Source organism: Equus asinus, chromosome 30 (assembly GCF_041296235.1).
Source record: "Equus asinus isolate D_3611 breed Donkey chromosome 30, EquAss-T2T_v2, whole genome shotgun sequence".
Lineage (NCBI taxonomy): Eukaryota > Metazoa > Chordata > Mammalia > Perissodactyla > Equidae > Equus > Equus asinus.
In genome coordinates this window covers 18136383-18160271 of record NC_091819.1, presented here as the reverse complement: position 1 = coordinate 18160271, position 23889 = coordinate 18136383, and the positions used below count along the sequence as shown (strand labels likewise).

The 23889-nt window shown below is 40.7% G+C and overlaps 1 long non-coding RNA gene across 1 annotated transcript; it reads left to right on the top strand.

Annotated features, from left to right (window-relative positions):
* LOC139042555 (uncharacterized) lies at positions 1 to 23362 on the top strand. Its single transcript, XR_011499404.1, has 3 exons — positions 1 to 106; positions 17441 to 17601; positions 20686 to 23362. It is a non-coding gene; the product is annotated as an uncharacterized lncRNA (long non-coding RNA).
* Positions 23363 to 23889: the final 527 nt, after the last annotated feature.

Genomic DNA, 23889 nt, shown 5'->3' with positions numbered 1-23889 from the left:
AAAAGGGAATCTGAGGCCAGGGCCGGGGATGGGAGTGTCCATTAGACCCATCTATGGCTGAGAGGGCACAGAAACGGCCCCTCACCTGGGAAACACGAAGGACCGGGTGAGTAAAGCTCAGGTCAGTGGCTCAGAAACTCAGAGTGAAATATGAGTTTATCCCAGAAGCTTGGGTGACAGGTGGGCCTTGGGTACAGAGCCCCAAGGAGGAACCTGCTCCGTCACCTAAGGATGGTATTTTCATTCATTTCATCTCACTGATTTCACTCCCAACTTTATTTTGTTTTTGTCCTTTCTAGGGCCTGTCAATTACTTAACTCTGACTAGGAGAGTGCCAGAGCACAGGTTTAGGGTAGGTTTGACCTTGTTTCTTGGTGAAAGACCAGACTATTTTCTTTGTCTGAGCAGGTTCTGTTGTGTCTCTCCACATTATAGAGCTGTATCTCTCTAGTCCTGTTCATCGATATTTCTGTCATTTGTGAGTATGGGTCTCATTTCTCCAGTATGCTCCTTCAAAGGACCAGCTTCCTTGTATGGTTCTAATCCCCATGGATTCAGCACAGGGATGAGCACGTAGCAGATACTTACTCAACACTTGTTGCTTGGTTGTTCTCAACCTAAAATACCCAAGGGAAAAGGAGTTTCACAGCCTCTCTACTTGCCAAATCCAAGATCTAAACATTTAGGAAGGGTTTTTGACAGCAAATTAAAGCCTTCGTTTTGCACCCTCTTATTCAATTTCGAAAACAACATTTGTCGTTTCATTGGTTAATTTCCATCTGCTGGCCTCCTTGTTAACTCTGAGATGTTCTCCTGATGTTACCATTGTAATTGTTCCTAGAGATTTACAAAAAAATAACGGTTATTTGTATAGCACTTAATCACTTACAAAATGATTTCACAGGTTTTTTTACTTAGTACATCACCCTTTGTGGCAGTGTAAATACACTGCTCAGATTTTCAACTTCAGGAGCATAATTGGCTTGGGGCCCACATGCTGCTCCAAAATCCATGGCATGTTTGCAGTGTGGCCCGATGGCCCTTTGGGCCTCTCCCAGCTCCCACCCTGTCTTCTCTCACAGGCATTTCCCCTAATAAATGTTCTTTCTCATGTTATCCTGAGTTGACATCTGCTTCTCAGTGGACCCACTCTCTCCAGCCTGGCTATGGTGGCCCCTTCTCTGGGTTTCCAGAGCACCTTGGACATCTCTCCATCAAAGGGCTGGCATACTGCATTGTGCTGTCTCTTTCTGTCTCCATATTAGACCTGAATCACTAACCATAATGTAATGAGATGAATGCTGGAAGTTCTGGGAGAGAGTCAATCATTTCACAGGGGAGTTGGGTAGCAAGGAGTGGAAAAGTCAGAAGACTTCACAGTCGAGGTACATTCAGCTGTGTCTTGAAGCATGGGTGGAATCCAGGTAAAGAGAACAGTGGCCAGTGTTTGATGTAGAGTGAACAGCATGAGAAAAATGATGGTCTTCTGGAGCCTGATGAATATGTCGGTATGGCTGGAATGTAAATGTAGAGATATAGCAGCTGGATTGCAAATGCCATGCTGAATAGTTTTGACTTGATGCTGTACATACTGGTTCTCAAGCAATTTTTGAAAATCTGCCTTCACACTATTTATAAGCACAGTGTTTTCAAATACATCTTTCCTGTTACAAAATGATTCTCAGGATGGGTTGGCTGTCCTCTAAGCATCACTCTGACCTGCCCGGTTCAGTGCAGTACCACTAGCCAAATGTGCCTACGTAAATTTTAATCTAAAGTAATTTAAATTTAAATAAAACTAAAAATTCAGGTCCTTGGTCACACTAGACGCATTTCAAGGGCTCAACAGCCACACGTGGCTAGTGACTGCCTCGTATAGAACAGCACAGAGGGAAGTTCAAGCAGGTAGGGATGAGGAAAGTGAGGATGGAGGCCAGGGCGAGAAGGAGATTACCATACAGCTGACAGTGGAAGAGCAAGTCTTGAAGGCTGAATTTTGTCATGTTTCATCAGGAGTTATTTCCACTGCATTTTTCTCTTTTCCCAACTTCTCAAAACTGGTTAGCAAGAAGTCTCCTTCATGGCCAGATCCTAGCCCAATGGTGCTGGCAGTGAAATAAAGTGCAAAGAGTCTGGGCCCTAAGATGAGCTGATATAGGTTTCAATCCAGCACCGATGGATTTTAGTAAGCTGTAGAGCTTAATCATCCTCTCTGTGCCTTAATTTTCCCATTGATAAATGGAGATAAGGTATTAATTTTCATCTACCTCTCACCGTATTAAGAAAATCTAAACTTTTCAAAATCAGGTTAATAATATGGGGTTTTTGGGCAAAGAGAACATTTTTCTTTATTTCTTTTTCTGTTACTATAAAATAATATATGATTGCTGTAAATAACTTGAAACAAAAAGTGGTGAAAGAAGATTTAGAAACAAAAGCATTTAGAAAATAAAAGTCAACTAGCCACAAAAGAGCTTCACAATTGAGTCTTAATTTTAGAACAACTTTAGAACCTCTCCCTTAGTTGTATGTTAGACTCTCTTGGGAAATTTTTAAAAGTCTTGATGCCCTGACTATACCCCAGACCAAGTAAATTGGATGTCTGGGAGTATTTTTTAAGACTCCCTACCAGATTCCAATGTGCAACCATGATTGAGAACTACAGTTCTAGAAGCATAGTTCACCAAATTTAAAAAAACAACAACAGTGTGTAAAGAAAAGAACACAAATTATAAGTTGTCCATTCACGTTGAGGAAAAGAGCAGTTTTCACAAATGACCAGCACATGTGCAAAGTTACATATACAGATATTGACCATAGGAAAGGTCAGGATAAAGCTGCTTTGTAAGGAGTTAGGAACTTACAGCAACTTGCTTAAGATCTCATTTGTTTGGGGGACTAGATAGGGACAGGGTGACACTGATAGTGGTTGTTACTGTTTGCTTTGCCCCTGCCTGTTGGGGGTGGTATACACACTTATAAGGCAGGCCAAGAGGTCAGTATTGCTTTTGCATAAGGAAATATGTAAAGTACATATTTAATGTCCCTCTCAACCTTAAACCCACTCCCAAGAGGTGACTGATATTGTAGATGTGCTACCTATGCTTATAAAAGTTAAACACACACGCACACACATGCACATACTTGCTTGGGACTTTTACTAAGCACTTTATCATGGACATCCCTCCATATCAAGATAACAGATTTATCTCATTTTTAATAAATGCACAGTATTTCATAGTTTCAGTATATAAGGAATTATTTAAACATTCCCCAATTGGTAGTAAGGTTTTCTCTCACATTTTTCTATTTCAAATAATACTGCAATAAACTCACTTGTATGTTTATCTTTATCTTTTGCACAAACATAGGCAAAAGATAGATTCCTGGAAGTGTGATTGGTAGGTTAAAAAGTAGGCACTGCCAAATTAGCCTCAAAAGGGGCTGCAGCAATTTACACTTTCTCCTAATAATGCAAAGAAGCATCCATTTCCCTACACCCTCCTCATACTGGTCTTTATTTTTTTTTAACCAGCTCACTTAATGGATATTTAGAAGTGTTTTGCAAAGGATTAAATGCTATGCAAATGTAAGGTATTATGACCAGCCACCTTTTCTGAAAAGCCCCACATCAAAAGTAGCCATCCATACCCCTGGGGAGAGAGTAACATCCAGAGGGTTCTACTATATGTCCTGTCATTTTCTGGAAGAAATGTTTTTTGGGCTTGGATGCTAATTTCTTAGGCCAAAAAGTCGGTCTTCCATGATGACAGGGTTGTAAATAATGAGTGAGAAAGACCCACTGGCAGAGACAGCTATCGTTACCCTCTGAGCTTTTCTGCCAAAATAATTGAGCATGACAGCAGACAGGTCCGCTGGTGGCACCCAAAATTTTATTGAGCCACCGTAGCAGCGAGTGATTTGTGAGGGCCTCTCCTCTGCTCTGTCTTCAAAGTCTTTATTCCATCTACTTTCTCTCTTTCAAGGTTTTTCATTTTTACCATTCATCTGGGATGCTACGAAATGGAAGCCTCAGCATTTACTAACTCATTTTTTTTTAAAGAAAAACACAATCCTAACCCAGTGAACCGTTGGCTTTGGCTCAAAAAGAAAGGGAGTCTGACCATAAGCTCCTTTTTCTTTGCTATGGGATCCACTCACCCCAACACTTCCACCTGTTGAACTCCTAACCCTCCTTCAAGAACCTAAGGACCATCTTTCAAATCTGTTCCTTGGTAGAACCTTACCTAACTATTACAGAGTTGATCGCTCCTGCCTCTGTCTTCCACGCACTTCATTTATACTTCCAAGCAATGATATATTGCCCAGTAATTTACTTGTTAGAATCTTTCCCCACTCCCATCTCCCAATTACAAATTCCCCAGGCTGGATCTGGGTCTTATTTATCATTGCATCTGTAGTTGGTAGTACCTGGTAAGTTTAATGAATGAACGTTTCTTCACTTTGAATCCCTGCCTGGGTTGGACATAACATGACAAATGACACTCATGAAATAAGTGGCATAAACACTAGTGTTCCCCAAATATTCCACAAGCTCCCTCATATTTTCCAGTCTCTCTTGCATTTATGATGGGGTCACATAACTATTTCTGGTTCATGAGCATGAGTGTGAGGGAAGTAATACACAGCACTTGCTGTCTGAGGCAGTGAAGTGGGGGTGTGAATATAATGTATGCTCTCTCTCTTGCCACTATGCTGGAAGCAAAGAACTCAGAGACAGCAAAGTTGCAAGATGGAAGCAGCCCAACTTCTTATCAATGTTGAATGGTAGCCACCAAGGAAAGCACATTGACCTGTATCAGACTGTTATGAAAGTGAGAAATAAGCCTTTGAGATTTGGGGGTTTGTTGCCACAGTGAAATTTAGCTTATCCTTGACTAACATAGAATGTGAGTTTCACAAGTTGAAAATGTAGGTAGGAGAGAAGCTCTTAGTGTTATTTGATAGTGAAACCATTTCATATCCTAGAACAAGTCAAAATTGGTGCCATGGGTTTGATGACTCAAATCCAAATTATTTTCTAAGAGAACACAAACACCCCCATTATATCAATGGAGAATCCAATGCACATAGAAGTGAAAGGATTGGATTCTGGAATTATCGGTGAGATTAGCATGAGAACACATTTAAATTTCATCTAAGCTCTGATCTTTCTTCTTGGATGGAATTTCCCCTCCCTCAACATTTGTGTCCCCTAGGATTAGTATTCTAGGAACAAGATCGACCAATTTATAAATGGGACAGACTTTGCATCTCTAAAGCTAATTGCGCTGAAGAATATCTGTTTTGAAGCAACATGGTGGTAAAAAGGTTAACGCTGAATTTGAAGTTTATTTCCAGACAGACATCCTAAACCCTGGGGGAAACATTGCAGCTGCCCTGTGGCCCAGATAATGCAATATCAGGGTGAGCAAGGACATCTTAGAACATTCTGTACTCCTCCCCTGAGACCCATTAAAATCTGTAGGCATCTTTCTCGTTGACCAGGCTGACTTACTAATTGAAACAGAATTGTGATATTTTCATCAGCTTTCTCTTATCTCGCTCTGCCTTGCCAGCAGAGAGAAAGCTTGATGATCACAGGGTTTCAAACATATGAGGCCCAGTGAACAGATCTATTCCTACCTTAAACCATTGAACACTGTACATTGAACAAGATCTCAAAAAGGATGGTGCAAGAGTGGGAGTATGGTAATATCCCCAAACCTCAGTCTCAGTTTATCCAGATAAGGAGAAGCTAAATACCAAGACACAACCTCAGGATGTCTGATGAATAATAAATCTGTCATTTAGCAGCTGCTATTCCAATAAACCAGCTCCTGACCTCAGCCTTCCTAATTAACCACCCCTTTGCCTGACTGGGAAAGCTCCTAGTAAAGAAGTACCTAATGCCTGAAGTCCAACAAGATCCCTTTAATTATATGGAGCTAGAAGGTTGTTTCTCCTGGGCCTGCAAATGTCCCAAACAATTATCCAAGCCTCTGGGAATGAGCTACACACTTTAGATTGTGTGAAATTATTCTGCTTCAGTATGAAGACCTCTATGTTAACAATCTCTGTGGAATTATCTCTTTACTATCTGAATGATCTCAGAAGTTGAGCATTTGCAGCAGCATTCATTCCAGCTGTGAGGAATCAAGAAAAAAAAAAGGAAAGAAAGAAAACCCTCTGGGACAAAGATTTCAGCCTCAGGATCTGCTTCTGAGTTTTCTAGATGGACATCCAAGGCTGAGACATGGTTGGGAAAAGCTGTTTTAGCTTTGAAGGCACTTCTCACCACATCCGCAGGGAGAGGTAACAGTATCCAGATAAGGGCATTGGAGGAAGGGCGGGGATGAAGGAGGGTAAGGGTACCTGAAGATCTCATAGGGATCAGGGTTGGAACTACCTAGAGCTGAGCTCTCCCGCAGACTGACAGGCTAAGTCATGATGCCCAACCCAGCTTCGAAGTTTGAGATTCTGAAATGTTATGTCTGGAATCTGTTCCTCATTCCACCACTGCGTTACCAGGTGACCCTGGGATAATAAACTAGCTTCTCTGGGTCTCAGCTTAGGAAAGGAGTAAGGATAAGATGGTCATAAATTTGGTGGCAAGAGGAACACGAAAGAGTATCAGAGAATTTCTTTCTTCTATAGATGGCAATCAGATTTTTGTCCTATGTCCTCTGCCTATATAGGATAGTTTGGGCTTCCTCACAAACATCTCCTGCCCTAAACATCCTTCGAGTCCTTCTGGGACAACAAATCCCCTTTTGGTGACAAAGAACTGAATGTTTCCCCTTAAATTTGGGAATGAGAAAAAAATGTCTGCTCTCATCACTTCTATTAAACTTTGTACTGGAGGTCCTAGCCAGTTTAATAAGGCAAGGAAAATAAATAAAAGCATACAGGTTGGAAATAACGAAGAGAAAATCTGTATTGTAGACAGTACAATCACCAGTATAGATAATTACAAGGACTCTAACACATGTGATCCTTGATTTCAACAAGGGTGCAAATGGATAGCCTTTATAACAAATGATGCTGTGACAATTGACTATCCACATATGAAAATAATGAACCTTGACCCTCACCTCAATAATACACAAAAATTAACTTAAAATGAATCACAGACCTAAATATAAAGTTGAAGCTATAAAATTTCCTAAATAAAAATAGAGGAGAAAAATCTTTGTGTATGTGGATTACTTGAAAGACTTCTTAAATGAGATATATAAAGCATATACTATAAAACATTGAAAAAAGGAATTTTATCAAAACCAAGCACTTTTGATTTTCAAAAACACTGTTGATAAAATGAAAAGTCAAGCCACAGACTGAGAAAAATACTTGCATTTGCAAAACATGTATCTGATTAAAATCTTGTATCCAGAATATGTGAAGAACTCTTAGAATTCAATAATAAATGACAACCCAATTAAAAACCTGGCAAAAGATTTGAACAGACACTTCACGAAAGAAGATATGCAAACGGAAAAGTGCATGAAAAAATTCACATCACTATTATTTATTAAAGAAATGCAAATTAAATCCACAATGAGATACCACTACATTCCCATTAGATAGGCTAAAATCAAGTATTGGGGAGAATGTGGAAAAACTCCAACTCTCTTTGCTGGTGGGAAGGCAAAAATGTTGTATCCACTTTGGGAAATAATTTGTTTCTTGTAAAGTTAAATATACACATACCATATGACCCACAATTTTACTCCTAGACATTTAACCAAGAGTAATGAAAACATAAGTTCATGAAAAGATTCTTATGTAAATTTACATGTTAGCTTTATTTATAATACCCAAATCTGTGAAAAATCCAAATATCCATCCACTGGTGAATGTTTATGCAAACTGGTATATCCATACAATGGAATACTTCTTGGCATTAGAAAGTAACAAACTACTGATAGATACAACACGGATGAATTTTTAAAGAATTATCCTAAGTGAAAGAAGGCAGACACAAAAGATTACATACTACATGATTCCATTGATAGGAAATTCTAAAAATGCAAAACTCTAATCATAGGAGGAAGGCACCTCAATGGTCACCAGGAGTATGGGAAGTTGTATTGACTGCAAAGGGGCACAAGAGATCTTCAGGATGATGGAAATGTTTTGGGGATGTTGGAGATGGATTCTTATGGTGCTTACATACTGCATACATTTGTCAAATCTCATTGAATTGCACACTGAAAATTGGTGAATTCTATGTAGATTATGCCTCAAAGCTGATTTTATACATATATGTATACACCACATATATTAAATAATATATAATAATAAATAATATATATTGTTTAAAATGACAATACTCAATGTGGAAAAGATCGTAGACCACATGCAACTTGGTTCTCTCCATTACCCACAGGAGATAAAAACCCTTGTCAAGAAACAGTGGATTCCAGTTTCTCCTTGGTCCCTGGTATTCTTCTTCCTGCTGCCTCTCTGGGATGGTAAGACGGTGGAAGACAGTCTAAGCAACGCCAGACTCTTCCAAAACAGGTCCTGTATAGATACAAACCGTCGTTGTTATTGTGCAGATCTACAGATGGCCCTAAACCCTATGCCCTTGGGCAAGGACTCTGGAAGCACTGGTGCCAAAACAAACAGTTTATCAAAATATTTTTCCGTTGAGAAATCAAGCAGCCAATCTTCAGGACTCTTGGCTGGCGAGGCAATGATCTTGGCTAAAGCCTTCTAGTGCTTCTGCTGAAGCAAAAGCCCATGGGTGTACTAATAAACATGATGAAACAAAACTTGTACTGCAGGGTAGAAGGGCAAAGAAGGAGGCACTTCCTGTTGCAGTGAATCTGTTTACTTTTCATTTGTTGATTCAAATAATTATTGAGAACATAGTGTTTGCCTAATAAGACAGGGAGCCGACACTCGTTAGTATGTGTGACATGTTATGCCTTCAAAGTACGTACATTTATACCCTTAAATTCCTATAAATTGATAACTTCAATACATATATCAGAAAGCAAGAAGGAATGAAAATAAAGGAGTTAACTATCCAACTCAAGAAGTCAGAAAAAGAACAAACAAAATACCCTGGAAGGAAACAGAAGGAAGAAATCAGCAGAGAGCAGAAATTAGTGAGTTAGAAAGAAACTAGAAAAATAGTAGGACCAACAAATACATCCAAAAGCTCTATCTTGAAAAAAATAAACAAATTTAAAAACACTGAAAAGCAAAAACAAACACTAAATAAATTGCTAGATTACCTAGTCAAGAAAAAAATCAGAGAGCTCACAAAAGCAATATAACATTAGTGTGTGGGAAATAATTAAAGAACTGAAGAAAATAAAAGAATCACAAAAGACCATATACTAGTGAAATTTATTTATTTAAATGCAAAAATCATAAATAAAATATTAGCAACAAAAAAAATCAGTGGCACATTTAAGGATCATACACTGTAGACAAGAAGGATTTATTCCAGGAAGTTAAACTATTTCAGGATAGTTTAATATTAGGAAATATATTAACGAAATTTATCATAATCACAGATTTAAAGAGAAAAGACAAGTGATCATCTTAGATGTTGAAAAGATATTTGGCATTTCTCAAATTACTGAACTGATAAAAGGCACTCAAGACAGGAATAGGAAAAGATATGAACTGGACAAAAATGTGTGTGCATATGTCAGAAAATAATGCATTTATACAGACTGGGATTGGTTTCCCTCATTCTTAAGCCTTTGGATTTGGACTGAATTCCCCTACTGGCTTCCCTGGGTCTCTTGCTTACAGATGGCAGATCGTGTGACTTAGTCTCCGTAATTGCATAAGCCAATTCCTCATAACAAATCTCCATATATATATATGGTTCTGTTTCTATGGAGAACCCTAACTAATATAGATTTATAAAATAAGCCCAATGGCCTGCACATGCTTAATGGGAAATCAGTACAAGCATTCCCTTTAATGCCAGGAATAAAAGGGGTATTGTTTCACCACTCTTGCTTAACATTGTAAAACATTACTACCCAATGGAAGTAGACAAGAGAAGGGTAAAAAAAATGGAAAGATTGAAGTAAAATTATCAGGATTTGCAGCTATGATTTTATATCTAGAAAATGCAAGAAAATCAACTGAAAAAGTATTACATACATAAGAGAATTCACCGAGACTATGGAGGACAAAATCAATATGTGGAAATCAATGACTTTCATATATGCAAACACCGACACATTAAAGAAGATAAAGGAGGATCCCATTTATACTAACAAAAAGTGATAAAATTTCTAGAAATAAATATCATAAGAAATGTGCAAGAGCTATACATAAAGCACTTGAAAACATTCTCTAATGACAGAAATAAAGACTAAAATGAGTGACTATCCAAACCTTGTTTTCAAGAAAACTCATCATCAAAAATCTATCAATTTCCCAGAGTCAATTTAAAATTTTAATGCAATGATCCCTGTGTTTGTGAAGCCATGGGGAAGCAGTCACTCTTATACTGTCATACATTGCTGGCAGGAGTTTAAATTAGTATAATCTTATGGAAAGCAATTTGGTTAATGATATCTATCAAAATTGGAAGTAAACACACTCTTTGAATAATGACACCTATTCATTTCATCTTACAGATATACTTACACAAAATGGCATATGTGCAAAGTCATTTATTCCATCACTGTTTGTAAGAGCAAAAGATTGGAAATAGCCTACCAGTTCCTCAGCAGGGTACATTCATACAGTGAAATTCAGTATAGTTGTAAAATTCATCAAAAAGAAAAGAAAAATATGATGAAGTTCTACATACATGGATATGGAAATAAATTCAAGATTAGTGTTAACAAAAAAAATAAACACAACATGTAGAGTATGTGACCATTCATGTAAAAGTTTGTGAGTCACAGGAATAAATATTCATATCTTCTTGTATGTGCAAAGAAAATCCCTGGGCAGTTACACAAAAACAAATTAGTAACAGTTGCTGCTGCTTTGAGGATGGGAGTTGACACCGAGAAGGAGTAAAGGGGAAAATTTTAAGAACATACATTTTGATAATTTGTATTCTGTGTTTTGGGCGGTTATATTTTGCTGAGGAAGATTGGCCCTAAGCTAACATCTGTGCCCATCTTCCTCCATTTTGTATGTGAGACGCTGCCACAGCATGGCTTGATGAGTGGTGGGTAGGTCCACACCTGGGAGGCGAACCCACAAACCCCAGGCCACCAAAGCAGAGCACACGAACCCAACCACTATGCCACGGGGCTGGCCCCTGATAATTTGTATTCTTGATTCATATGAGTCTGTTACAATTCAAAATTCCAAAATCAAAGTTTTGATGGAGATAAATAGATGAAATAAAATATAATAAAATAAAAATTAAATTTTAAAAATAATGAAATTCAAACAGGAGAAAAGTTTGACTAAAAAAACAGCCAAAGATTAACAACTAATGACCAAGCACTTACTATGTGCTATATACCCTGTTTAAGGCATGTTACATGTGAGTGTGAGATAGGTACTGTCATTATCCTCATTTACAGATGAGAAAACTGAGGCAGAGAGAGTCCCAAAGTCACAACTGGGCAGTCTCCAGAGGCTATGCCACTTCCCGCCATACCATGAGGTCCTGTGGTACACACACCATATCGCCTCCACCCCCACACCCATATGCCTAGGATCATATCTCCCTCTGCTTATTAGCTGTATAACTTTGAAAAAGTCACTCAGCACATAAAGATTCAATTCCCTCAAGTGTAAAATGGTAATGATTATACCCATCCTGTCTTTAAAATTTCCATGAGCTCATATGTGTTTGTGTGTGATAGGAAAGCAGGTGGAAAGACCCAAAATTTAAATATGGGCTGCAGGACACAGATTAGAAAAAATGCAAGAATCCATCTTCCGAAGAGGAAACAGACAAAGAAAAACAAACTAAAACCTCGTTGAGAAGCAAATCTTGTTTTCCCACTGATTTCCTCTGTAACTCTCAAGGAGAAGTTATACTGGAGAAAGTTCTGGACCCTGGCTGTAATGAAATGACATTTAAGGAAAGAAATGATGTTACTGCCAAGAAAAAAAATGGCAACTTTCTAAGAAAATAACAACAGTCACATCAAAAATAGTAACAACTTTAAAAATAGTGTGACACGGGAGGAGCCAGGGACTCCAGCTCGCAGGGAGAGCAGAACAGCTGGGAGCAGAGAGCCGAGGAGTTGTGGGTGTGAGGCGAGCCGTCTCTGGGAGTAAGTTGGTGACTGTTCAGAAATTGATCACCCTGGGCTTCTCCTGAGCAGATTTCTATTTAGTGGGAACTCTGGGGCTCCCTGAGAGGAAGAACTCTCCTTAGGGATCTTAGCAGAGTGACTTCAGGCTGAAGTTTTGCCCTTTACTACTGAGTCAAAGTGCCAGTGTGACATACTGCCTGTGACAAAAATCCGGGACGGGAGTGGCTGGAAGTGAGACATCCGATTTACCTAACGCCCCCGGCTCTGTTGCATTTACAATGAGCTCAGTGGTGGTTATTCCTATTCGAAGAGATTGCCAGGAACAATTCCCTCAGGAGTCATGATACACCCTCAGAACACCCAGGCTGGGGCTACGGTCCATGAAATCACCCCTCCCTTCCTCCTCCTCCAACCAAGTAATAAGCTCATAATATCAGTCGGCTTCAAATATCTTAATGTTTCAGGTGAAAGTGTTTGGGGATTTGCTGCATCTACATTATTTGCATACATAGTGCCAACACTAAAGCCAGAAAAATATTAATTTAAATGCATTTGCCAGTCATTAATTAGATGGGATGTGTAACTATTGACAATCCTTTACAATCATATAAGGCTTCTAGAGTTTTCTGATTCACACAACAATGCTATAACAGAAACTAGATATCTTCATCTTAAAGAAAAGAACACACCGAGGGCCAGCCTAGTAGTTAAGTTTGGCATGCTCTGCTTCAGTGGCCCAGGTTTGGTTCCCAGGCATGGACCTACACCACTTGTCTATCAGTGGCCATGCTGTGGCAGTGGCTCACATACAAAAAAAGAAGAAGATTGGCAGTGGATGTTAGCTCAGGGCAGTCTTCCTGAGCAAAAAAAAAAAAGAGGACACAGAGGCTGGAGAGGTTAGACGATGTCCCCCAGGACAGATAACGAATTAGAGAAAGAGCTGGGGCATGGTCTAGGGCTCCTGCTACCACCTTCTTCTCATGTGTCTGCCCGGGTACGTCTTTTTGGATCTCAAGGTTTTGGAACCTAGAAGGTTCGTTAACTTAGGCTCAAAGCAGTCCCCATGGTGTGACACCCCAATGGTGCTGGAGCACCCTTCACCCTTCACCAACTAGGAGTTCTCTGAAGGAGAGACAGACACCCAACCGGGACTGGGTATGTGACATTTCATTTCTGAACATATTTAAGTGGCAAGAGATTATCCAGTTTAGGAATTCACCAGGCTGTAGTTATGTGTCCCCCTTCTCTCTCCTGGTTATTGACATTAACTTTTCTGTTACTCACTAAGAGAAAACTTGAGGCAAACTAAAATGAAAATCATTTTGCTGCTCCAAATTTCTCTATTATATTCTAATCTGAATTTCGGCTACTTTTATTTAACAGTTACTGATGAAAAGTCCTGACTATAAGCCATCGTGATCACGTATCACCTCTCGAACTGGCCAAGGAAATTAATTTAAAGAAGAGTAACCCTGTGGCAGAAAACATTAGGTGTGTGCCCCCAATCTGGTTTGCCAGCCATGGAAGGACCCTGCTCCTCAGAGGGCACCATGTTCTTCGTACAAAGACTCAGACCTCCCTGCCCCCCCTGCCCCAACACACGCACATGCACACCCGCCCAAGCCCAGCTCCCAGGGCAATCTGGATTCAGTCATTCAACAAATATTTTCAGAGGACCTTCTAGGTGCCAGGCAGTATTCTAGGTATTGGGAATATAGCAATGAGCAATACAAGCAAAACCCCTGCCTTCCTAGTGCTTACTTTCCAATAGGGAGATTTAGACAATAAACTAAGTTTAAAAACTAAAATATTTAAATGGACTCACCTGCTGTCGTTTCCAAAATCATACCTTCTAACCCCTTCAGAAGCCCAGTTTCTAGGACTGCCTTTCTGCCTCGGTCTTGGTTTACGATACTCAGCTCTAGTAAATCACCTCAGAACTCACTCCCCTCCAAACACTGAGCCTGCCTCAGTTTGCTCCCTATCGTCCTGGCTGACTCCTGAGAGCTGATACCCGACACCTGAATCTCATGATGTGGCATCCCCCTCACGTGCACTCAGTAACCCCCTGGGAATTGTGCTCAGAGCCCCATGTCCCTGCCCCACCAGCTGTTTCCTGGACTTTGAATGGAGACAGCTCCCTTGCGCCCTGAATGCCTGACAGACTCTGTCATCACAGTTGGCCCCTCCGGTCCATCTTCCATCAGACACTAGATCTTGTCAGGCCTTAGGTCTTTGTGACGGGAGCATCTCCAATACAAGAGTTGTTCAGACGGGAGTGATACACCAGTGGGAGGAGTCAACAATTCCGTGGCAGGAGCTACGATTCCATTCTGAAATCTGCTACACGTGTTGGGCAGTGTCATTCATCACTTAGCATCACCTTGGGCTCAGTTTCCTTTCAAGTCAGAGTTCAGCTTCAGTCCTTCTCTTGGCCTGTGTCTCTCTCTAACACCACTCTCTTCAGCCACCCATGTTCTCTCTTCAGCTTTCCAGGCTTTCAGCTTCCCTGCTCAGCACTCTCTAAAGTTATTCTTTCTCCCTAGACCAGTTCTTTCCTGCTGCCACCCAGCATGTCCATATATAACGAAAAGGCGCATTCTCCAATTATCCCCATGTGCGGTAAGAAAATAGAGATACGAGCAGATGAAGGAACGTCCTGACGGTTATAGAACGGATTGGAGACAGGGAAGGACTAAAATTCAGGTCTCCAGGCCCCGAGCTCTCAACTCTTTGTACTAGTTTACGTTTGCTAAGAATCATGGGAACTTCCTAGTGACCACACCTCCTTATTTCAAAGCTCTCAAACAAAAATGTCAGTCTCTTCTTTGCTCGATCATTTTTTCTCTATCCTGTGTGATCGTGCCCCTCTCTCTCTGTCTCTCTCACACACACATACACACGCGCGCGCATGCACACACACACAAAAACACACGGAATCGCTTAACTTGGTTTGGTTTGGGATGGGGCTGTGGGTGGGCTTGGATATGGATGTTGATGCATCAGAGATCTCCATCTCTGGATGAGGCTGTTGCAGGGGTACATGCACTTTGCTGCCTAGGGGGATGTTTGCCTTTTTGTGCCCCTCTCCAAAATCCGAGTGTGAGCACTAATTTAGATAATATCTACAAGGACTGCTGTGCTATTCAAAGGTCAGCGTTACATTGCACCGCATTGCTCTAGCAAGGAGACTAGCAACAGCTTACACCTTTACGGTCAAGGAATTTCTAATCTTGGCCCATAGTCAGAAAAGGAGAGTGGAAATCGAAAATCACCCTGATGCCCGCCTCACTCTGAGAGTCCATGCCGATGCCAAATGAGGAAGATTGATCTCAAGAGCAGCTTACGTGTTGAATTTGTGAAAGTCACTGCATCCACACAGATTCACGAGCATCAGAGAGCAGGCTTCTGTGAGCTGTGCGGAACCCAACTCAATTATTGATTACTGGATTTTGAAGAACAATTCACCCTTGGAGCACAAAGTAATTACACAAAGGTCCTATGCAAGAGCTGGAAGAAATAACCCAAGCAAATGAACAGTGCTCAGCTAAAAAAAAAAAAAAAAAAAAAAAAAAAATCCTGCAAAAGCACAGCTTAATAAAATGCATGTGCTCCATTGATCCTGAGGAGAAATTATTTTGCTCTGGCAAACTGCATTTGTATCTAAACATCATATTTTCAAATAGGGTTTGTTCTCAGCCTGGCATCGCTGGAAAGGCAGTATCCAAGTATTCAACAATATACCAACAGATTCCTTTTATTAAATCTCCTTTCACTGGGGGTAGCTCCTTTGAGAGAAATGTGCAGAATAACACTGGGAAATTAGTGAACCAACACCACACAACTGTATCACGCATATTAAATATTCCTGCTTACGCATTCACTACGCATTCAGCCTGCACTTGATGCTCCGGGGAGCCAGGACGTCAGTGGCTCGGGAGCTTGGGAGAGTTTTTATATCCTTTTTCCTGCTTCCTCTTTTCTTACTTCCTAAATCAAATAAAAGAGGGAGCAAACCCAAGTTCTCTTGTCCTCACCCCGCCTCTGCAATGCTGCCACTTCAAAAGGGCTTTATTTGGTTCCTTTCATCGACAGAGCCCTGAATGATGGATGGGAAATAACAGCTAAGTGGCCAAGCACGGATTCTGATCATCACTAGGTCCCTCTCCAGCCCCAGCCCCAGCACCAGGAGTTTCTTAGGCATGTGCTGAGCTCCTTTGGGACCTGCTTAATTACCCTGGAAACAGGAAGATAGCTCCAGCTCAAAAATCAGACAGTTTGGATTTTTCTTTTAATTATAAGATTAAAAGGAAAATGGTGACTCATTATGCTTGGAAAGCCATATACAGTTTATTTTGAAGATGGGTGGCTGTGGAGGAGAGAAGTATGTCTGAATATATAATTTAATACAATTATGGTGAGATTTAGTATAAACCAAAAATGGTAATCCTGAATTCTTACAGCTGATTCGACCTTCATTCTTTCAAATATATTTAACAAACAGCTACTTTGTACTGTGTTCTGTGCCAGGCACATCAGAGATTTAATGGGGAATCAGAAAGAGATCCTGCCCACAGGAGGCTTATAGTCACTTACCAGAGAGAAGGAACGTGTGTGGATAGCTCTAATGCCAGACAGCCACCAGCAGAGACATAGAATGCTGTGGGAGGTCAAGAGAGGGAAAGGTCCTCCTGGCTTTATGATCTGAGGAAGCCTTCTTGAAGAAAATGATGCTTGCTATGGGTCTCAAAGCCTTAGTAAGATTGCACACTTGGCAGATGCTAAGAGGAAGAAAAGAAAATTCAGGCAGAAGGAATATCATATGCCAAGACCAGTTAGGGAGCATGTGGACTGCGCCAGGAGCAGAAGGTGCAGCTTACGGGAAGGAGAGGGGCCTGAAGTAAAGAGGGAAAGTAGCAGGTGAACTGAATGTCAGGAGGTTTCAAAGTGCTTGGCAATTTCATCAACATTCTTTGATGGTAAAAAATAAATAAATGAGTAAGACCTAGAGGCAGTCCTTATCCAGAAGTTGTTCTGCTCTGTGTCATGTGACCCTTTGACCCCATCTGGAGGTGGCCTCTTTGGTTGGACCCAGTCTTCTGTCTGCATACCTGCTCCTTTTCTCCCTGTTCACCTGGTCAGTTAAGCTTGAAGCTGGCGTTGTCTGGCCCTAGCAGGACTCCTGATAGAGTTCACGTACCGCTCAACTCACCTCTCCTCACCTGTTTCAGTGTCTTTAGGTCCCAAATCTAACTTCTCACAATGAAGATCTGCTAGACTAGACTGAGTCAAGTGCACGTTCCTAGTTCCGTCATGTGTGACTGGAGAGGATGGATCCCTTGGACCAATATGGCAGCCTGTGTCACCCCTTCAGCTGCTGCTGTGAGGACAGGTAATCTCGGGAGGAAAGTGGTACTGGCGGATACATACCTCCATTAAGCATAATATGTTTTTTAAATGTCACAAATGTCTACCAACATTTAAGAAGATAAGAAAGTGTGCAATGAACTTTAGAAATTATGCCAGAAATGGTAAGAAAGGTGAAAGTTTTAGCGTGTACAGAGGCAACCTTCAGTTATACGGAAGATTGCTATATGGAGATAACTTATAAGTCAATACTGCTGAATAAATGAGATGTTTCGTTCTTTTGATATGACATGACCTGTTTAAGATTCATCAATGAAATAGTTTACCTCATTCCTCTCTACCCTAGGCTCCACAACAGTATGTCAACTAGGTAAACACAATCTTTCTTTGCCTCATCCTAGAGGCATTTAAATCATCTGTAGCACGCAGAACATATTTCATGCACCCACTTACGTAAACTTACCAGGATTACTAACAGAATATATTTTCATTAGCCAAGGGCAGAGTTTTACATTTATAGGGTATGCCGTTTGATAAACGGTGTCAGCAAAAACGGGAATTTTTCCAGGTAGTGGTTTAAAAAGCAAGGAGATGTCCGCAAATACATACTTTTAAAACCTTTTTGGTCCTGGATGCCTTTCCTTTGTAACACTTACCACAAAGTCCTCTGTTCATACCGACAGTGTCTGGTTATTGTAATGTACCAATAGTGGCTGTAAGTTTCTTTCCCTGGGCAAGGACACACAGATTCAAATTGCTGCTGTTGCTTTCAGCTTGTCCTCCTTTTAATATAACTAGCTTGCCCCCGCAGTTCACTGATTAAGAAGACATACTGAGTACATTGTGCACGTATGCACGCACACACACACACACTCCACACTAAACTAAGCAGAGATTCAAGCTTATCATCCCCCTGAAAGCATGTACCCAATTGTTACAGCCATAAACTCACCATCATAATTGACAACTCTAACATCTCCAAACTTAAATGTGACTCATGGTTTCCCAACCATAAGCTGATGTGCTGTTAATGTGGCCTTTGTGATTCTTGAGATATTTTAGGAACATTCTCCTTTTTTGTTTATAATCTTTCACATATCAGCTTTACTAAAAAGGCCGTACTTGCACACTGCAGGCATCCTTGGCTCAGCTAAGTCTTCCTGGGCTTGTGAGTTCCCGCTTCTAGCCAAAGGGACGAATTTGAACTCCTAGGGAAAATATGAGTGCAGTCCAGTGAACGCCAGTGGCTGCAATTTTCTACTAGTACAGATGGTAAGAATTCATTTGCTATTTGAACCTGACCTGTTTCCACAATACTTGGAATATTCGCAATGTGTGTAAAGCAGGAGAGTTAGTAATAAGTCAGACCTGAAATTAAAAAGAAACAGAGGAAGCAGCTGTAGTACCTGAGACGGGCTGATGTCTCCAAGAGGCCACTGAATTTGACTCTGCTTTTCTTGGCGGCCAAGACCAGAGGAGCATCATGCTTTGTTACCAAGACAATATGTTTTAAGGCTACAGACCAATGGTTCTCAACATTTGTTGGTCCAAACGTCTATTGCTTGGGGCCAAAGACCAAGAGAATATCTCCTCTATTTAGAATATGTGGACTTTGCTGTGAATATGCCAATAGTCCTGAAATTTGTAATAAGGTAAGCAAATTATTACTTTTTTTATTAGCTATAAGTTCTTTAGATTCCTGAGTGTGGACAATTTCACACTCAGTTGACCACGCAAATAGTTGGCCTTGATATAAAATAAATGAATAAACCTAGTAAGAGATTCCATATGCATATGCACTAACTTGCCCAGCCTCATCCATCTATGACTCAAAATAAGCATACTTTTCCAGGGCTACACAGTAATTCTACGACTTCCTCAGGGTCCCCAGGGTGCTTCTGTGCCAGCCCTCTCATCAACCTGCTGCATTGTACCTCCAGCACTGAAGTCCTTGTGGAACAGCCACTCCCCTCGTCGTCATCTCTGCTCCCGCAGAGGCTGTCCTCTCCTCCGTCAACTTGTTTCAGTCATTGAACAAGTTCTTTCCTTCATGCTCTCCACAGCAAAGCTGTGACAAAGTCCACTTCTTAAAAAAGGTTTTACTAAATGTCCAAGGTAAAGAAATTAAAATAGCCTGGTGAACTGATGTTTGCAAGTATTAGCATATTTTTACTTTCTGCAGAGCAGGCAGGCCCAGATCCTGGGAAGTCTTAACCTCGTTTCCAACCTCGCAATCAATCCACACGTGGAATTCCTGAAGTTCTCCAAGCTTGGGCCTCTGTGTTAAGCCTCTGGCTTGCTCCCCCAGCCATCTAGAATGCTCTCCCCTCCTCGCTCTCCCCTGGCTAACTCTAAGCTAACCTTTGCCTCCTCTTAAGTGCCATTTTCTCTAGGAGCCTCTCACTGCACAGATCATGGTGCTCCTTTTATGTTCTCTGCTCAGTGTCCTTTTATTTCAAATTTCATGGGTATATTTTTATTTTTCATATTTAAGAAACTATTTATTGCCCCAAAGAATTGAAAGCAGTTTCAAAGAGATATTTGTACACCCATCTTCAGACCAGCATTATTCACATTAGCTGAAACGTGGAAACAACCTAAGTGTCTGTCCATCGACGGATGAAGGGATAAACAAAACGTGGTATACACATATAATGGAATATTGTTCAGACTTAAAAAAGAAGGAAATTCTGACACATGCTAAAATATGGTTGAAGCTTGAGGAGATTATCTGAAGTGAAATAAGCTAGTCACAAAAAGACAAATACCTATGTGAGATACGTATAGTAGCCAAATTTATAGAGACAGAAAGTAGAATGGTGGTTTCCTGGGCCTAGGGGGAGGGAGGAATGGGAAGTCATTGTTCAATGGGTACAGAGTGTCAGTTTGGGAAGGTGAAAAAACTCTGAGATGGATGGTGGGGATGGTTGCACAATAATGTGAATGTACTTAATGCTACTGATTTATGCACTTAAAAATGGTTAAGATGGTAAATTTTATGTTATGTATGTTTCACTACAACAAATAAATAAAATTAATTTTTCTTTTTCCTGAGGAAGATTAGCCCTGTGCTAACGTCTGTGCTAATCTTTCTCCTGTTTATATGCAGGTCACTGCCACAGCATGGCTGACGAGTTGTGTATGTCCGTGCCCAGGATATGAACCCATGAACCTGGGCCACTGAAGCAGAGCACACTGAACTTAACCACTACACCATGGGGCTGGCCCCTAAAATTAATTTTTTAAAAACTATTTGTTTAATATTCATCTCCCCCTCTAGACTGTAAGCTCTCAGAGGATGGAGACTATGTCTACTTTTCCACTGTTATATTCCTGTGCCTGACTCGTGGTAATCACTCCATATATATTTTTTGAAAATAAGATGAATGAGTGAATAATAGGGCCAGATCATCCTACCTTTGCAGGGGCACTAAATATATCTGTCTCAACATGCACTCCCCTATTGAGACCCCCCCAACCCCAGACAGGAAAAATATCCACTCACTGCGCAGTCTCCGTCATTTGAGTTCCCATTGCCTGCCTCTGTGTCTGCCTCCACTCAGGATGTATATTGATGAACATATCCCCCTCCACCGACCCTCCCAGGGAATCCCCCCCAGAAGCGTGGCCTCAGTCTCTGGACCCAGAAGGACCATCTTATCAGAATATGATGTCACACCTCAGTACATTTCCAAAAATCTTAGTCATTCTGTCTGAAATAACACTACAGTTAGAACAAAAAGTCCCACCAGGGACAGCTGTGATGAACTTCCCTACAGTAGTAGTTGTGAAGAGTGTGTCAACATTTATCTCCTATCAGGAACTGCTCAAGCCAAAGTACCTATGACCCTATAAAAATACTCCACAGGTTTTGGTGCCGTATACTCTAAACTCACACAGGGCCCAAAAATACTTACGTTCTCCATTTCCTCTCTTCTAAAAAATTCAAGAACATGAGAAAAAGTGAATAGAGCTCTGGCCTAGCCATATACCACAATTTACATTGCCAAGCAAGCTATTTATTTACTAGTTTTAACTTTTTTATTTAAGTTATAACACTTCTGAACTTTGCGTCAAAACTTGCTTAAAAATTGGTAACCAAACGGTATATTCTAACTAGTCTTTCTAGGACAAAGAGACAGTCTTCCCTAAAGAAATGTTGAATTTTCCAATTTTAATTAGATATAAAATAGATTGAAAGTTGCAATGGTAGGTTTTATAGTTCTTTCACATCATGATTGCAAAAATCTTTGGGTTTGATTTTTAACCAGAATGCTTATTACTTAAATATACGCCCGCAAAGGGCAGATGCTCACTTTCTTGTAAAATCTCCACTGTTTTAAATATTCTTTCAGTTCTTGTAGAAAGCATCAGCTTTGTATCAGCTTCTTTATCAAGGTAGTATATCTTTATCAAAGATATTTCTTTAATATCGCTCTCCAATATTTAGTAATACCTCTTTCAAACCTGAACTTTTATAGCAAAAGGTGCCAGCAACAAGGAACAGGAAATTGTCAACCTCATGTTAGAGCTATGGTGAATTTTTGAAAGCCCATATCTCGAATATATAAGCCTAGAAGTTTTTTTTTTATTTCTTCCTCCAAACGAAGTACATTCTTTCTCATTGTAGACATGAAACCAGAGGAGATAAATCCATCTCCCACTCCAAGGTACCTACCAGACCCCGATTTCCCTCTGAATCATACTCTGAGCCCACTTCAGACAGGGGTGACCTAAGCATGAGCCCACTTCAGACAGGAGTGACCTAAGCAAGGCCTGCCCATCTACCATCGTCACATATCACACACTGAGACCGAAACCGCAGGAATTTTATCTTGTGCAAACTAGAGTGCCATACATCAGAAGGCACTGGAATATGAAACTAAATATCCTGCTGCTTTTGGAAAACGTTCCAGGTAGACGGCGTTACCTATCCTGTAGCCTCATGATGCCTGTTGCTGCCTCTTTCCCACACGGTGGTTTGCACAGGAAGGGGTAGAACCAGCGCACCTGTGTGATTTGGGTCTGCAAGAAAAACTGAGCTGTCACGAGCTGTTCTTTTATGGCAGCATCTCAAGAGCTCAGAGAGCCATTCATGAGGTAGTACTGCATAGAGGTTAAGTGCGCAGCCCCTAGAACCAGCCAGGATCCTTTCCAGCTATACCGCTTACTAAGCACATGACCTTGAGCAAGACAGCTAATATCTTTCTGCCTCAGTTTCCTCTTCCATAAACTGGGGATGGTTGTTGTCCCCCCTCAGAGAATTGTTATGAGAGCAAAATGGATAATATGTGTAAAATTCTTACCATATTATCTGCAAACACAAACACCCAATAAAGGTTAGCTCCATCATTATTTACTTCTTCCTGTAATTGATTTCTAGCTCCCAAAGTTTTCAAGAACCTTGACTCAGATCTAATCCTTTAAACTCACTGCCCCCTCCTCTCCTCAGTTACCACTGGGAAATAAAACGCCTCCTCCCTATATTCACCTGGTCCGTTTTGGGGTCTAACACGAAACCAGACATGGAGAGAATTTGAAAAGATAAAACCAGGGGAGCAATCTCTCACAAGAAGGAAGGCCATTCTTTCACTGGTGTGCTCTGCTCCAGAAAAAAAATGTACCTGAAACATTTGCTCTGAAAAATGAGGGGGAAAAGAAGAATCTCATTCACTATTTAAGTGTTTTATTTTACCTAACAAGGAACAAGATTCCTCGCAGGTAAATCATGTACGCATATGTGACCCTGAGCCAACTAATAGCTAATAAATTGATCTACTGATGGTTTATCCAGTGAGCTCTTTCAACGAATAGAAGACTCTGGGCTGTTTCTTTCTACCTAACACAACTCTGTCTGTCTTAGTTTTACTTGGGATTCCTGATGTGGGTCATGCAGAGGAAGCAGAAGTGGGATCCGTCAAGGCTTACCTCTTTGTCATTGAACTACTGAGGAACTGAAAGGTAAACACGTCCGTTAACCTCATCAAATAAGAGGCTATGTTAAATCACCATCAACTTTATTAATGGCAGCGAAGTTCCATGTAAAGAAAAGGAGTACTGAAAACGAATTTGATGAGAGGAAGTTCCATTTTGCTTTATCATCCTTGTCTGAAAAATTCTTTAGGGATGGTACATGGGGTGAGAAGTAGGCATAGGGACATACAAGTCCCTCAGTGATTTTCCCATAGTGGACACCAACCTGAGCAGGTAAGGTGCTCTGAGGAGGGCTGATGTGACAGATGGCCCAACTCTAGCCGTTTGCCCCATGAAGTATGCTGGAAAGTCCTTTATACAGTCTTTTGTGTCAACACTT